We start from the raw sequence: 15,818 nt of genomic DNA on the forward strand, positions 1-15,818 counted from the left end.
TGGATTTATTCTGTCGTTACGTTGCACAGCTGCCTCTCATTCTCTCCCCTCCCTCTCCTGTTGCTACTTCAATCATGAAACGGTGTAAGTGTCACAGAAATGGCTTATGTATAAAGAAGTTTAATAGATGGTTCCAGCAGTTAAAATGTTCTTGCTCGTACGTTTCTGTGGTCAATATTGTAAGGGTGTGTTTATCTTGTCACAAAGAACCAGTTTTGTTACACCGCTATTATCGCGAGGTTTGGGCGTGATAGTATAGGCTGTGAGCCCACGTTTAATAATCACGCTAAGGAGTCCAGCGAGCTATCTGCAAAGGCCTGGTTAGTCTACCAGTGGTACAAGGTATTTGTCATTTGCCATAACTGTATTGTGATATTGTGAAAATTTGTAATGTATGGTGTTCTAATTATTTTATGTTTTAATTTAGAATGCACAAGACTGTAAAGCTATTCTTCTAGGACCTCCGAAGTGGCAGGCGGCCACGAGGTAATTTTTGTTGTTAAAGCACAAGTGTTACTTTTGATAGACTGAAGCGCTTAAAGCCTTTGTGTTTTATGTTTGTAGTTTTCACGGCGTTCAATAAATGCAGCGAAGCGCCCGTCTTGAAGAAGCCGTGCCTGTGTTGTCATTTCGGAGTTACAAACGGATCAATGATCAGCTGATCGTCTCTCTTGTTTGTTTATCGCCCACTTTGCGCCAGAAAGAGGAAACCAGCAGATGTCGCGCTAAACAACAGCAGCACGTTTAAGCTTGATCAGCTTTTGTTAGAATGTATTTAATATTACTTTCTAGTAGCTGATGTTTGCTGGAGCCACAGCTGTAAAGCTGCTGGTCATGATATTGGTTTGGTTATCTGGTGAGAGGGAAACATGAAGATGAAACCAGGAGATGTCCTTACTGAATCATCAGAGCTGAACAGGTGACATGAATGAGTTGTAGGGAAGTTATGAACTGTTTCTGAGAGACAAATAACACCAGGATCCTTTATTTCTAAGTAGCTGACAGCTGGTAACTGTGCAGGGGCGGGTCTAGCAAAGTTTTGCCAGGGGGCCAGGTAGGGCATTAACAGGGAAAGGGGGGCACAAAGAAATACTTTCTCATTCTCATTTAAAATATCTAGCTTTTATTAAATAATTATCTGAAGCTTACAACCAAAGTTTTTATCTGACGTAAAATGTATAGAAATCATACATATAACATCGAAGCAGCTGGAATCCACAGCTGTGCGTGTTCATGGAGCTTGCATTTTCACCTGCTGGACATCACTAATTGACATATTAAACTGTCTTCAGAACATTGCATTTTGTTTGACCTAAGCATTAAATAAGACATAAGCTCTGTGTAAGGCCCACGTGGACGATAGATAATAAGAATTAACAGTGTTTTTTCAGTTTTTCAACTAGGGTGGACAAGGTTAAGCATCCTGCTTTAAAATGAATTAAAATGCTGTCTGGCTCCAGAGGTTGGAGTGGAAGACTGCTGCCACCCCCTACCCACCCAGGGTAATTTTAATTACTTTCCAGGCTAAATTCTAAATTAATGATTTAGAATTTCCTCTCCAGCTTACGAGTTATCTGCTTCAAGGTGCACGTTTGAAGGTTAAACCAGGGCGACAAGTACTTCTGATTTAAGGCTCTCTTTTTCACTGGAGCTACAGTATCCATACATAGTGAGGAGGTAAAATTATTAACAAGATAACCAACCTCTGTTGGAGTAGCGTTCAGGTAGCTGCTCTGCTTTGTGTTGATACAAAGCATTGAAGATAACAGCGAGTGAATTACATTCTTAAGCTTAGTTACAGCACTTTCAGAAAGAAATCTACTTTGATGACATCTACTCCCCACTGCTGTGGAATCCATTATTGTAAAATTAAATGTAATTAGGAAATGATGAGACAAGAGAGGGTTTTCAGGAAACACTGTTAAATGTTTAGTTTCTATGCCATATGTCAGAACAAGACCTGAGCTGAGCAATGTTGTATTTTACTGCAGCACACAGCTCACCAATGACATTTTTGATCTGTAAGAGCACCTGATAATTTGGTCATGTGATTCTAAGTGTAACCCCCAGATCAGCTACAGTGGGGCAAAAAAGTATTTAGTCAGCCACCGATTGTGCAAGTTCCCCCACCTAAAATGATGACAGAGGTCAGTAATTTGCACCAGAGGTACACTTCAACTGTGAGAGACAGAATGTGAAAAAAAAAATCCATGAATCCACATGGTAGGATTTGTAAAGAATTTATTCGTAAATCAGGGTGGAAAATAAGTATTTGGTCACCTCAAACAAGGAAAATCTCTGGCTCTCACAGACCTGTAACGTCTTCTGTAAGAAGCTTTTCTGTCCCCCACTCGTTACCTGTATGAATGGCACCTGTTTGAACTCATCATCTGTATAAAAGACACCTGTCCACAGCCTCAAACAGTCAGACTCCAAACTCCGCCATGGCCAAGACCAAAGAGCTTTCGAAGGACACCAGGAAAAGTATTGTAGACCTGCACCAGACTGGGAAGAGTGAATCTACAATAGGCAAGCAGCTTGGTGTGAAAAAATCAACTGTGGGAGCAATCATCAGAAAATGGAAGACATACAAGACCACTGATAATCTCCCTCGATCTGGGGCTCCACGCAAGATCTCATCCCGTGGGGTCAAAATGATCATGAGAACGGTGAGCAAAGATCCCAGAACCACACGGGGGGACCTGGTGAATGACCTGCAGAGAGCTGGGACCAAAGTAACAAAGGTCACCATCAGTAACACACTACAACGGCAGGGAATCAAATCCCGCAGTGCCAGACGTGTTCCGCTGCTGAAGCCAGTGCATGTCCAGGCCCGTCTGAAGTTTGCCAGAGAGCACATGGATGATACAGCAGAGGATTGGGAGAATGTCATGTGGTCAGATGAAACCAAAGTAGAACTTTGTGGTATAAACTCAACTCGTCGTGTTTGGAGGAAGAAGAATACTGAGTTGCATCCCAAGAACACCATACCTACTGTGAAGCATGGGGGTGGAAACATCATGCTATGGGGCTGTTTTTCTGCCAAGGGGACAGGACGACTGATCCATGTTAAGGACAGAATGAATGGGGCCATGTATCGTGAGATTTTGAGCCAAAACCTCCTTCCATCAGTGAGAACTTTGAAGATGAAACGAGGCTGGGTCTTCCAACATGACAATGATCCAAAACACACCGCCCGGGCAACAAAGGAGTGGCTCCGTAAGAAGCATTTGAAAGTCCTGGAGTGGCCTAGCCAGTCTCCAGACCTCAACCCCATAGAAAATCTGTGGCGGGAGTTGAAAGTCCGTGTTGCTCGGCGACAGCCCCAAAACATCACTGCTCTCGAGAAGATCTGCATGGAGGAATGGGCCAAAATACCAGCTACTGTGTGTGCAAACCTGGTAAAGACCTATAGTAAACGTTTGACCTCTGTTATTGCCAACAAAGGTTATGTTACAAAGTATTGAGTTGTATTTTTGTCATTGACCAAATACTTATTTTCCACCCTGATTTACGAATAAATTCTTTACAAATCCTACCATGTGGATTCATGGATTTTTTTTTCACATTCTGTCTCTCACAGTTGAAGTGTACCTCTGGTGCAAATTACTGACCTCTGTCATCATTTTAGGTGGGGGAACTTGCACAATCGGTGGCTGACTAAATACTTTTTTGCCCCACTGTAAACATATGACATCACTTCCTGTTTAACCTTAAAATGAATTCGGCCCAATGATGACATCACATCTGGAGGGTCAGCTGATCTTTCATGTCAATAATTGAAATTACAGAGAGCTTAGATTATTGATGATCTTCAGAGCTAAATATAGAAACATCTAAATTGTAATTAAAACAAGCTATTTGCCTGCCTGGTGACAGGACGGCCAATCAGCACAGGAGGTCCTAACGCAGTTACAATGAGGGAGGGCGGAGCCTCTCAGCTCCACCTGCACAAATAGTTTGACCTCTTACTGACCAATCACAGTGCTTTATCTACGCCACAACCACAGAATCAACAGATAACCTAACAGGGTGCCCTTAACTAGATGGGATATACATAATGAAACCTTTGCACACAAAAGGATTGGTGCCAGCTGAACCAGGAACCTTCCTGCTGTGAGGCGACACACTGACCTCTGCAGCACCAATCCATAAATATCTGATCACACTGATCAGGTTTGAACAATCAGAAGATCAAATTGAACTTGCTGCACCAACAAAGAATCCAGCAGTACTACATACAGTACTAAAATAACAGTACACCATATGATACTGGTAAAGTTATTGATCCAGGTGCTGATTATTGCCGTTGACACAGCAATCAATAACTAGGACAGACAACATCTCTTCTTTCCTGCACCAGCCAGACGCCATTTTCTCTCCCTCCTCTTTCCATCATCTCTGAACCTCCTCCTCTTCATCCCTCCATCATCACCCCCCACCCACCCCCTCAATCCTCTCAGTCTCTCAACGACCCCCCCCCCCTTCCTCCTCCTCCTCCTCCTCGTCTGCAGCACAAACAGAGGATGAATTAAATCCTCTGGAGAACGACAACAGCACAATGAAAGGAACTCCCCCCCAAACCTCCACCCTCCCTCCGCTCTCCCCCCTCCTACTTCCTCCCGTCCACCTCCTCTTCCTTGGCAGATACAAAGGAGGAAAAAGGATGGAGGGATAGAGGATAAAGACAGAAAATGGCAGCTCACCCCATCGCGTTCGCCTCCATCAGCCTGCCTCTCTCTCCGTCTGAGAGACAGAGTGCAGTCAGCTGGGCTCTCAGGCAGCCAATCACAGCCCAGAAACACACATAGGCAAAGAAGGGAGGGGCAGCCCCCACTGCTCCCAGCATGCTTTGCAGCAGGCTCTGCAGGCAGACTGACCGGGTTATTGAGACACACACACACACACACACACACACAAGTAAAAGGTGAACCTTTATTTTACTGATAAAAGCTCAAAGAACCATTTTTAGTGTTTTTAACCAACGCACACACAGACGTGGGTTCAGAGATCAAATGAGACGGTGAGCTCAACATCTGTGGGTTAAAGGATAACACAGTTTCTGCACTGTGAGGACATGTCAGAGAGTAAACATCACTGACTCTCCTCCGCCGTTTGCTCTTCATGTCATCAACACACAATGAGTGATGTCATTGGGTCACATCAGCTCCTCGTATCTCTTTCCTTTGTCACCTGGTCAATCTCGACAACATATTTTTGTGTTTTTGCCTCAAGTCAAACAAATTTGCTTCTTCCACCTTCAGCAGGTTTCTTGACTATTTTGCAGAGTACTTTTCGAGGTGGGAAGTAGAGCAGGGCGATATGACCAAAAATATTTATCACGATATACATTTGAAAATTTGCGATAACGATATAACTGACTATATAATTTCTGTGAGACAAAATACAACTCCACAACTTTACTAGCACAAAAAACACCCATCCACTCATTTTACTTAAACAAGTAGCTGTTTTTATATGCATTAAAGCTATATAAAAATGTAACAGTGCAAATGCAAATTCCTTGCTGAAAGTTTAACCAAAATGCATTTCCAGTAGAAATGGGCTGACATATCCTGAGCCATAACCATGTATAATATCCACTGATGTTAAAAAGAGGTGCTTTGCAACATTCAACTGCAGTGTGCCAAATAAAAAAGTCAAATACGTATTTTTTGGACCATAAGCAGGGCTCTAGACTAACTTTTTGCCATGGGCGTACCGGTACACCTAACTTTAAAAAGTTAGGCGTACTGGCACAAAAGTTAGGCACACACAAATTTTATAATAATTTATATAATTTAATGTGTTTTTCTGGATACACTGTGCTTTTTCACCATTCAAAGATTGATGACACCGTGTCAGAGCACTGGCTATGAATTTCAGAAGGATCAGGCCTTAACATAACAGAAAAGTTAGCAATAGTTCTTTTCCTATTGCAGCTACATCCACTTCTGTCGTGCCTAGGCTGCTCACTAGGGCTGGGTATCATCACTGATTTCTATAATCCATTCGATTCCGGTTTTCAAAGTCCCGATTCGATTCAACTTAGCCTCAGACAGTCAGAAATATTATAATTCTGATCATTTATCAGTGACTTCATCAGAATTGTGAACATCACAGCAGGTGCCTTTGTGTGAAAGTAACTGAGAATAAAACACAGAAAAACATGAAGGCCTGGTCTGGCTTTTTATAGCAGATAACCTTAAAAATATTCTACAATGTTCTGCATATAAAGTTTAAATTTTTTCAGTACTGAACAACAGAAAAAAAATAGGCTTTCTTGTCCGAGGTCATTTAAGTGAAAAAAAGAATAGAAAAAGACAGCAGCCACAGCGCTGTAAACAACGGTAGACTGGTGGGTAATAAGTGAATGAATAATACAGAAAACAGAGATTGGAGACGGGAAACTGTTCTTGAAGTATAGAGAGAGAGCTAGCTGTGCATGGAGTGTGATTTTAATAGTCGTGGAAGCAAAACAGCAAAATTCATGACGACATTGATCAAATGTGAAGCGCAGTTTGCTGCTTCTTTTGCTGCTGGCTCTGTGAATTTTGGTTGGAGAGACAAAACCTGCAGCTCAGAATCAGCACAAAAAGACGTAAACACAGCGCGGACCGGACACATCAGAACCGCTAAGCTCCGACAGCGTGTCCGTCTACGGGCCGTCGGGTGAGAAAGCCAAGAAAGACAAAGTTGATTCTGATGCGTCGGGTCCGTTCTGTGTTTACGTCTTTGTGTGGAGACCGTGTACCTGCTCTCATCTGCTGTTTGGTTGTTGTTGAAATGGTTTTGTGAGCTTTAATCTGGCGTTTCTGGCAAAACACAGTTATATTTAAAAGTCGATTCAGGATTTAATGAATTGATATCGCTTTATTCAAGCTACTCACCTCCCACTTCCACCTGCACTTTCAACTGGACCACAGCCAATCAGAGAGGTCCCGCCCCTTACTATCTGTGATTGGTTTAGTCCACGATAGGGGCATAATGTGTGTCTGTTGTTGACTGTCACTACCCGATCCATACCGGAAACCCGATCGGTACCCCGCATGCGCAAATCTTACGTCACTTCCTCTCTTTGCCAACATTGCGACATTCAATATATTTGAATGATACGGTTATCGCCCAGTTAGCTCCTAGCATTTCTCAACAGCTCTGCCTCCTTTTCGACTGCCCGGGACATTTAAACAATGGATAATCCGTATACAAAGAAATTCATGCTTTTCTCCTCAACAGAGAGTGTCCCCCGATTGAGCAACAGCGCCATAAAATAAGAAGAACGGCGCCTAATTACAGAGTTAATAATGCAGACTTTGTAATATCTCACGTGTAGATTCATCAGCCAGATGAAGTGTTTACTGACAATTGACAGTGATAGTGGAAATCATCATCACTATTCCAACAATCCTCTCCTCACAGACAAGCATAAACACACTCGACTATCGCTAAATCAGATTTAACACACGTTTGTAATGACGATAATTCAGTTTATAATAGGGTTTATTCGCTCGGTCAGCAGGTGGCGGTATCCTCGTACACTGGGGAGTAAACTGCCATTAAACGAGCAGAAGAAGAAGAAAACATCTGCACATGCGCGGTACGGATCGGGTAGACCCGATTTGTATGGTCAGACTTTACACATGCGCAGTAAGGATCGGAGAGTCCTGATCCGTAACTTTCTTTTTATTTTTCGTTTTTGTCTACATTGTACTGAAATGCTTCATTATTGCAAACATTTTAAGATATACTTGTTATTCTTAACATCTTAACAGATACTCTGACCCATAACTATCGTAAAACGCTACGACCGGAAGTAGAAACCTTTCGCGCATGCGGGGTACCGATCGGGTTTCCGGTACAGATCGGGTAGTGACATTGACCACAGGGAAGGTTGCAGATTTTTTTTTTTTTTTGCTACCCGAACAGTTGGTCGCACAGGTGCAACCAAAAATTTTTTTTAGCCGCACCACTGAAAAATTTGCTCATATTTGCGACCAAATTGGTCGCACTCTAGAGCCCCGATAAGGTGCATGGGGTTATAAGGCACATTAAGCAAAACAAAGCAGTCAGATAAATCAAACTTTATTCAACTCATTCTTCTTGCTTCCTCCACTTCTGTACCATTGATTCATTAATGCTGTATTCTATCACAGCTGCTCTATTCCCATGTTGTTGCAGTATATTAATGACTAACCTCGTATTGTGGATGGATTATCTCAGTTGTTCTCCTGACTGAAGTTTGGTCCATTTACAGCATCCTGCCATGCGATTGCATTTGGAACCTTCACGTTAACTTTTATCGAGTGGAAAAGTGTTAGCGTTCATCCTTGAGCTTCACAGTTTATGTTATGCTAACACAGCTGTGTCGCTAGCCTCGTTATATACCAGCTAGCCCAACTTCAGTAACCCTACAAACGTCACTGCTGTTTAGTTTCCTGTCTTCATTTATGTTAGAAATGATAGCAGAGCTGTACATTTGAATTTTTTCAGAAATCTCTCAGTCAGAACATGCTATACCATGTTTAGGTAACTAGCGAAACTAGCGAGCTAGCTTCCGCCAACTTCTAACTCCATTAAATGTAATGAATTCTATTTTCATGGATGCCTGGATGTTAAACTTCATAGTAGGGCTGGGCCATATTATACCGTTCACGGTAATACCGGTATAATGTTAGGCAACGATAGGAAAATGAAATATCGCGATAGAATGGGAGTAAAACGCGCGTGCGCAGTGCCTTTGTTTTCATACGCACATGGCCGATTGTTGAGTGAAACAGATGAACCAGAATTGGTTTGTAAAAATGGTGCAACTTCCGTGATGTGGAACTGGTTTGGTGTTTGTCCATCAGATACACAACAAAGCACATTTTTTTGCAGAACATGCAAGCGGCCGTTGTTATTGTCATATTTGTCGGACTAAGATGCTCTTAAATCTGGGAGTAATCTGGGTCCTAAACTCCGTATGCTTCAGGTCAAACAACACTGCAGCATCACTTAGAGTTAAAAACTGTCTAAATTCTTTCATCTTTAATAAAACGATCAGCATTGCTGCTTTACCAGGTGTAACTATGAAGTTTAACTTCCAGGCATCCATGAAAACAAAAGTTATTACATTTAACGGAGTTAGAAGTTAGCAGGAAGCTAGTGGAAGTTAGCTCGCTAGTTTCGCTAGTTACCTAAGCATGATATTGCATGTTCTGACTGAGAGATTTCTGAAAAAAATCAAACGTACAGCTCTGCTATCACTTCCAACATAAATGAAGACGGGAAACTAAACAGCAGTGACGTTTGTAGGGTTACTGAAGTTGGGCTAGCTGGTATATAATGATGTGCTACGTGATCGCTAGCGACACAGCTATGTTAGCATAACATAAACAGTGAAGCTGGAGGACGAACACTAACACTTTTCCACTTATAAAAGTTAACGTGAAGGTTCTTCATGGTTAGAGACAAATGCAATCGCATGGCAGGATGCTGTAAACGGACCAAACTTCAGTCAGGAGAACAACTGAGATAATCCATCCACAATACGAGGTTAGTCATTAATATACTGCAGCAACATGGGAATAGAGCAGCTGCCAGAGAATTCAACATTAATGAATCAATGGTACAGAAGTGGAGGAAGCAAGAAGAATGAGTTTAATAAAGTTTGATTTATCTGACTGCTTTGTTTCGCTTAATGTGCCTTATAATCCCGTGCACCTTATGGTCCGAAAAATGCGTACTGCACACTGCAGTTTAATGTTGCAAAGCACCTCTTTTTAACTTCAGTGGATATTATACATGGTTATGCTCAGGATATGTCAGCCCATTTCTACTGGAAATGCCTTTTGGTTAAACTTTCAGCAAGGAATTTGCATTTGCACTGTTACATTTTTATAAAGCTTTAATGTACATAAAAACCAGCTTCTTGTTTAAGTGAAAATAAATGGAAGGTTGTCTTTTTGCGCTAGTAATGTTGTGGAGTTGTATTTTGTCTCGCATCAATTATATCGTCGGTTATATCGTTATCGCAAATTTTCAAATATATATCGTGATAAATATTTTTGGCCATATCGCCCTGCTCTACTTCATAGTTACACCTGGTAAAGCAGCAATGCTGATCATTTCATTAAAGATAAAAGTATTTAGACAGTTTTAAACTCTCAGGGATGTTCGTTTGACTTCGGGACTTTATTAAAGGACAGAGTTTAGGACCCAGATTACTCCCAGATTTACAAGCACCTTAGTCTGACAAATACGGCAATAACGACGGCCCGCTTGCATGTTCTACAAAAAAAAAAAGTGCTTTGTTGTGTATCTGTTGGACAAACACCAAACCAGTTTAGCTGCACCATTTTTACAAAACAATTCTGGCTCATCCGTTTCACTCAACAATCTACTTTCCCCATTCACATTTTCCGTTACCGTGCATTCTCCGTGCTTTTTCGGCGCTGCGCATGCGCGTTTTACCCATACTCTGTCGCGATATGTCATTTTCTTATTGTTGCCTAGCTTTGTACCGGTATTACCGTGAACGGTATAATATGGCCCAGCCCTAATTGACACTAGACAAAATACTTTACAACTCCACAACTTTATTAGTGCAAAAAAAACCAAAAAAACATCAACGTATTTTCACTTAAACAAGCAGTTGTTTTTTTATGTGCATTAAAGTTATATAAAAATTTAACAGTGCAAAAGCAAATTCCTTGCTGACAGTTTAACCAAAAGGCATTTCCAGTGGAAATTGGCCAACATATCCTCAGCATAACCATGTATAATATCTACAAAACTTAAAAAGAGGTTATACACACACAATACGGTAATATTATGTTGAAGCACAGTACGTATCACTCCACGAGGCTCCTGCCTACGATAACCGTAATGCTCCGACAATCCATCAAGCGGTGCGTGTTTGTAGCTTAGCAAAGTCGTACTAAAACATTTGACAGATTTTCGAGCGCCGTGTACCACATAAAATAGTTTCGAGGTCAGTAAACACAACCAGAATTCATACATAAGGCACACGGGATTATAAGGGGCACTGTCGATTTTCAGAAAAATCACAGGATTGATTTTAAGTGTGCCGTATTTTCCAAAAAACACTATAACGACGGCCCGCAAGCATCCTCTACCAAAAATAGTGCTTTGTTGTGTATTCGACGGACGAAAGCTAAACCAGTTCCACACCACTGAAGTTGCAGCATTTTTACAAACCAATTCTGGTTCATCCGTTTCATTCAACGATCCGCTTTCGCCCTTCTCGTTCTTTGCCGCCGGCATGCTTTTTCCGTCATGTGCGTATGAAATCAAAGGTATTGCGCATGCGCGTTTTACCCATATTCTTTCGCGATATTTCATTTTCTTATCGTTGCCCAACATTATACCAGTATTACCGTGAATGGTATGATATGGCCCAGCCCTAGTGGGAATCATCGGACACCCAATAATATATGATTGAGTGTCCAATGATATTGCGATTTTTAACTCTTTGTGACATGCTGAGTATTGCAATAACCTATATTATAATTTCTCACCTTTTTCAATTGCAAATTATGTCCTCAAAGTTAGTCCAGCACAGCAACACCCACTGAGACCTGACATAAATGTTGCCATAAGACACAGCCAGTCTGCTATTGGCATACAGTCTGTTTGTGATAATACAGTTAACTGTGATAAATCAGTGAAAAATCACATGTTGTTGTCTACATAGACACAAATTCACATTTTGCTATTACATTTGCACTCAGCAGCTTTCCTGTTCTTTAGAAATATACCTGAATACAACAGTTTGTTGTGTTGTTGTTGTTGTTGTGCTTGGTGATAAAGACTCATGTTGAATCAGAGGAATCAGCTTTAAAGTAAAAGCTGCAGGTCTAATTAAAGAAATACAAACATGAAACACCAGTTTAGAGTGTTAAGGACTGCATTGGTAACATGTGCCCGTGTCATTTTGTAGTACCGGAAGGACCCCAATAATCCAATGCTTAAAATGTGGAAAGCAAGAATGATTGAACGTTGCTTGCGAAAAGACACTGGGAAGGTTACATCATGTGACTGAAGCTTCGGTGGAACAATGGGACAGTTTTTGCACCTAAATGTCTACCTGACTTGGACGAGATGCCACTGATGTTAAAACCTCAGTGTATTTTTCTTTTCTTTTGTTTTTTTCAGTTCTTTGTTTGTTTGCTTCTTTTTTTGGTTTTTGTATTTTTGTATTTGTTGTTATATTTTTGTGTTTGCTGTTATAAAATGCAAAATCTAATAAATACTTGAATTATTTTTAAAAAGGAAATACAAACTTGAAGATTAATTATAACTTTATAATATTGATAATCAAGTGTCTTTTTTAGGTTACATTAATCACATGACTAAGAATACTCTGAGTAGAAACACTTTTGTTATTAGTATTAGTATTTTGTTCGTATATTCTTCTCTGGGGACCACGGGTTTGTAGAAAATGTGGGCAGGATGAAGTAATAGCCACAAACACACCTGACCTGGCATCTGTGGCGTGTGTTACAGTTGTCAGTGACAACTTGTCACACTCAATTTATTAAGTTTAGCTTCACGAATAGTATAATTTTCTCTTTACAAAACATTTCTGTGCATACAAAAAACTAAAACTACACTACCACCCCTCACTTGTAAAACCTTACTTTATAAATTGTGCGTAAATAATCACTATTTAATCTAGTTTAGATACATGTATTTGGAAAACTGTTTCACGTGTGGTCAAATTATTTCGTACGTGTGTGAATGGGAACACGCATTTGTGAGTTCTATTCAATTCACTTCAATTTTATTTTTATAGCGCCATATCACATCAACAGTCCCCTCAAGGCACTTTATATTGTACAGTAGCTCTTACAATAATAGATACAGAGAAAAACCCAACAACCATAAAAGTTACACACAAATCACGGCACATATTTGTAAATCTTAGTTTACGCTTGTGGATGTAAGATAATCTCTCCATAGAAATCAGCTTGGATCTCTGACTTCACGAGGTATATCATAAAACCAGCTGTGCAGTCCCTGAGTGTGGCCGTGGTCTGTGAGGACGATCGGCTCCACTTTCTGGAATCACAGCTGCTCCTCAGAGAAAAATTTAAAGTATATTTGTGGAAGCACCATGCTCCGTAAAAATCCTCTAATCAAGACAACTGATCTCAATCAGGTGACACAGGTGCTTTTCACAGGTTATGAATACACACAAAACATCAGAACACCTCTGCCTGCTCAGTCCTCAACGTGACACAACTACACCCAGAACTGCAGTATGACAGTCAGAGTACACAACGAATATATACAGAACTGCAGTATTACTGCCACAGTACACAGAGCACACACAGATTCGGTACTGTTGTCAAAGTACACAAAGAACTGCACTACTGTTCTTAGAGTACACACAGAGCTGCATTATGTGTGTACAGTGACAGTCTGAGCTGTCAGCAGTACTGCAGTAGTGCTTCTGGGACTTTTCGGTACTGCACTACTCGCGGTACTGTAATATCTACAGTACTTGCCATTTGTCCTGACAATAGCAGTTAGCCGTTAGCTGACCCGGCTAACTGAGCCCGCTCCTTCACCTATCAGTACCGGAACCTGTCCGGATCAGATGCCCCTCCGCCGGTCACATAAACAGCATTTCTGCCCTGGTGTCCCGATAAACCGGAGACCGGTAGCAACACGTCCTGGGAGTGTCCACAAACAAACAGTCTGTCCAAACAAACAGTTAGCACGGAGCTAGCACGGCTCGGCCGCTCTTACCGTCCCGGTTTAAAGTCCACTTCAGGAGGCAGTCTCACGCTAACATCCCGGAGACCCGGAGAAAAGACCCGGGCCTTCAGGGGCGGCGGAGGCCGCTCATCGTCCGCTCAGAGCGGGAAAAGCAGAGTTACACAAAGCGGGCCAAGTTTGAACTTTGAGTCCTTTTTGTTATGGAGGAGCCGCGACCGCTGCCGCCGCCATCTTCTTTCTGTGTGTGTGTGTGTGTGTGTGTTACTCTGAGTGTGTGTGGGGGGGGGGGGGTTGGCCCTCCTCCGCTGCACGTGTACTTTCCATCGCCTTCTCACTCAGGTGTTCTAGGATTCCGTGCTGAGGTTTGTATCGAAACGCTGCAGTGACCTCACCAGAGTCCACTAATTTTCACGTTTTTAGAGTTGTGGTGTGATTTCTTGACAGTTTGGGTCATAATCATGTTGTCAGAAGCACAGCCTGTAAATAAACGATGCCTTTCTGAAGCTCGTTAAAGTTCTTCTTTGTAATTTTTTAGTTCAGTCCTTGTACCTGATCATTTTAACAGGAATGTTTTGGTTTGGTGACCCTCTGAACTCTGACCTCCAAATCATTCAAGCATAAAACGGCTCCTGACTCCAGGATTCCTTGTTGTGTCGACACATAACCAACAACTGAGCAAAGAACCAGTTTTAAGTTTTATCTTTAAGCCCTTTGTTACTACCTGCCTGCCACAAAAACACATTTGTTCCCACTTCTTTAGATGAACCTGTTAAAATTGGGAAAGCAAACGCAGTTTAACCGAAAAGTGATTAACAAAGAGCAGTTAGCTGAAACTTGGCGTATCTCAGCATAGTGTGCAGTGCGTCCTTAAAAATCTGAGAAAACTGAACAGAAGAAGAAGAAGTGTGAGACCTAAAAACACTACAGGATCTGAAAGTCCTTAAGAAAGAGGGAAAAATCAGCTACAGAAACCAAGGTCAACATTAACCGCGTCCCTAATAATGCAAACTTTAATCCAGGTGAGTTATAAAATCATCCTCTCACTGTACAGTTGTTGTGAATGAGTAAATTATCTCACAATTATTTTCTATAGAGACCAGAGCATTTTGTGTATCAGCTTGTAAACATGATTATTTTTGCTGTAAACATGATGGTGCTCACAGTGTTTATGAGCTCATCTGCTCAGGCTAGTCGTGATTACAAGTCTGACCAGACTGAAAAAACTAAAAGAACTGATATTTTTCTGTTTTAGTTCACTTGTTTTAGTCTGTATCCTGTACCTTAAGATAATTTTTGGCTCAATCAGCTATTTTAGTTTTGATTGAAAGTAGTTTTGGTTTGGAAATTTAATACCATAATTCCCTCCACACTCACCACCAAGCTGGAGCATCTGGGACTCAGCTCATCTATGTGTCAGTGGATCTCCAACTTCCTAACTGGCAGACCACAGGCAGTAAGGATGGGCAGACATGTCTCAGCCTCCACCACTCTCAGCACTGGAGCCCCCCAGGGGTGTGTTCTGAGCCCCCTGCTGTACTCTCTGTACACATATGACTGTGTGGCCACTACCAGCTCCACCACCATCATCAAGTTTGCTGACGACACCGTCGTGCTGGGCCTGATCTCTGATAACAACGAGACGGCCTACCTGAAGGAGATTAGGAATCTGGAGAACTGGTGCCAGAGGAACAACCTCCTTCTAAACGTCAGTAAGACAAAGGAGCTGATAGTGGACTTCAGCACTAAGCAGGAGAGTAACTACCAGACCCCCGTCATCAACGAGTGCCCAGTGGAGAGAGTGGACAGCTTCAAATACCTCAGAGTTCACATCACGCAGGACCTGTCATGGTCCTGTCACATCAACACCGTGGTGAAAAAGGCCCGACAGCGTCTCTACCACCTCAGACGCTTGAGAGACTTCCAACTGCCCTCCAAGGTGCTCAGGAACTTTTACTCGTGCACCATAGAGAGCATCCTGGCGGGAAACATCTTAACCTGGTTCGGGAACAGCACCATGCAGGACAGACGAGCTCTACAGAGGGTTGTGCGGTCAGCTGAGCGCACCATCCGCTCCGAGCTCCCTGACCTGCACT

General features: G+C 42.0%; 1 protein-coding gene across 12 annotated transcripts in view; it reads right to left on the reverse strand.

Annotated features, from left to right (window-relative positions):
• apc (APC regulator of WNT signaling pathway) overlaps positions 1–13,976 on the reverse strand; it is a 31,541-nt gene extending 17,565 nt beyond the window's left edge. For 10 of the 12 annotated variants that reach the window (XM_080876593.1, XM_080876585.1, XM_080876592.1 and 7 more), the window contains exon 1: positions 13,756–13,976. The gene's annotated coding sequence lies outside the window, so the exon portion shown is untranslated. Of the gene's footprint in view, positions 1–4,706; positions 4,829–13,755 lie in introns of those variants that run through there. The other 2 variants (XM_080876586.1, XM_080876587.1) reach the window with 2 other exon arrangements.
• Positions 13,977–15,818: the final 1,842 nt, after the last annotated feature.

This window comes from Rhamphochromis sp. 'chilingali' (genome assembly GCF_963969265.1).
Source record: "Rhamphochromis sp. 'chilingali' genome assembly, chromosome: 2".
Classification (NCBI taxonomy): Eukaryota; Metazoa; Chordata; class Actinopteri; order Cichliformes; family Cichlidae; genus Rhamphochromis; species Rhamphochromis sp. 'chilingali'.